General features: G+C 35.6%; 1 non-coding gene across 1 annotated transcript; it reads left to right on the top strand.

Moving 5' to 3' along the window:
- Positions 1–1119: 1119 nt before the first annotated feature.
- On the top strand, positions 1120–1226 carry LOC113756184. The gene has a single exon (XR_003465869.1). It is a non-coding gene; the product is annotated as a small nucleolar RNA R71 (small nucleolar RNA).
- Positions 1227–2142: the final 916 nt, after the last annotated feature.

Below are 2142 nucleotides of genomic sequence, written 5' to 3'. Positions count from 1 at the left end.
TGTTCTCTCTATTATTTAGACTTACAATTAATTTTGAGCAAAGAAAGTCTAATGTTGTAATCTACAAATCTGATATACAAATCTAGTTTAACAAATGCTGAATGCAAATAGCGAAATTTTACTTAATGAAGATTCTAGGGATATAGATTCCACTTATGGCATAAACTACACAAATGAATGGATTTACTTCTTGCTATTATTCTTGCTTAACTCGAGATTTATTTCCAAAATTACCAAGTCTCATTTTCATGATGAAATGGCTTAGAGCAATATAGATTTCCCTATTTTCATGGTGAAATACTACTACTACTGCATTTTATTTCATGAAATGCTCAACAATCCACCTAAGTGTATCTCTATTTTCATGAACATACAACTCAAGCTCTACTCATGTGTTTCAATTGTTATTACCAATTCTCATTGAATAATAACACTATAAACATGCTATTGGTGATCAATCAATAACAAGGAATAACAGCTACACAAGTAGACAAGTTAATACAAGATATAACAAGTGTAAATCACATTCAATTAGTATTATTTAGCCATAAGTTTCATCTACTCCCTAGATATAGAAAATTAGCTACTCATGAATGATTTAGCAATCAAACTCACAATTGAAATCCCGGTGGATTGGTTGGCCTTGGTTGATTTCCTTGATCCTTCCATCCAAAGTTTGGATGATTTCTCCACCCCGGATTGTAAGTATTCGAGTAGGGGTTATTTTGAGCATTACGATTGTAATTATTGACGAATTGTACCTGTTCAGAATCAACACACTCATTAGTATCATGTTCACCTCTACATATAGAACAACTTGCTACATGTGCATTAGATGAACTTGGACCAACTCCACCTTGTCTACTTAGCAACTTCATCACATTATTCATTTGAGCACTCAGCATATTGAGAGTGTCCATTTCTATCATACCTGCGTGACGTCTTGTATTACCTCTCTCATTGGCCCATTGGTAGTTATTTGCTGCCATTTCTTCTATCAAATTATGAGCCTCTTGGGGTGATTTACCCATTAAAGCACCACCTGCAGCTGCATCGATCATAGTTTTAGTAGAAAAAGCTAAACCATTATAGAAGGTTTGTATGATTAACCATTCCGGCAGTCCATGATGTGGACATTTCCGAAGCAAATCTCTAAACCTTTCCCATGCCTCATATAATGATTCTCCCTCCAATTGACTAAAACTAGTGATATCCATTCTAAGCTTAGCAGTCTTTCCTGGTGGAAAATACTTATTTAAGAATGCTCTTGATAATTCATCCCATCCAGTGAAAGTATTAGGAGCATGAGAGTGTAGCCAAAGTTTGGCCTTATCTCTCAATGAAAATGGGAACAATCTTAGCCTTATAGCATCATCACTAACTCCATTCATTTTAATTGTATCACAAATTTCCAAGAATGTAGCTAAGTGTGTATTAGGATCTTCTACTGCATTACCTCCAAATTGAGATTGTTGAACCATTTGGATAAGTGATGGTTTAATCTCAAAGTTGTTAGCATTTACCGCAGGCCTTGCTATGCTCGTTTGAGATCCTTGTGTTCCCGGTAGAGCATAATCTCGTAGAACTCGCCTATTTAGGTCATTTTCCGCCATTTCTTCTTCAAATGGTAATTCTATCAAGATATCTTCTATTGGCTGCCAAACCTCTTCTTCCTCTTGGTGCAGTGTATTCCTCCTTTGTCTCCGCAATGTTCTTTCAATTTCAGGATCAAAATGTGCAACTTCTCTATTTGATCGGTACATGCACTACAAGTAAAAATAAGAGAAATTTTTGCAGTTTTAATTCAACAACTTGGATAAAAACAATGAAGATGTCTAAATTAATAAAGATGACTAGGCCCTAATATTGCCGCTCCCCGGCAACGGCGCCAAAAACTTGACGAGTGTTTGTTTTCTCCATTGCAAGTTTAATTCCGATTTTACACCCGTTGGACTGCAAGTATACAGGTCGTAATTGTAGTACAAGATGTGTATCGGGTCGATCCCACGAGGAGCAATTTAAACAAATACTAAGCCCTTGTTCTCTCTATTATTTAGACTTACAATTAATTTTGAGCAGAGAAAGTCTAATGCTGTAATCTACAAATCTGATATACAAATCTAGTTTAACAAATGCTGAATG

The sequence above is a fragment of the Coffea eugenioides genome, unplaced genomic scaffold (genome assembly GCF_003713205.1).
Source record: "Coffea eugenioides isolate CCC68of unplaced genomic scaffold, Ceug_1.0 ScVebR1_2039;HRSCAF=2998, whole genome shotgun sequence".
Classification (NCBI taxonomy): Eukaryota; Viridiplantae; Streptophyta; class Magnoliopsida; order Gentianales; family Rubiaceae; genus Coffea; species Coffea eugenioides.
This window is presented reverse-complemented; position numbering and strand designations above follow the sequence as displayed.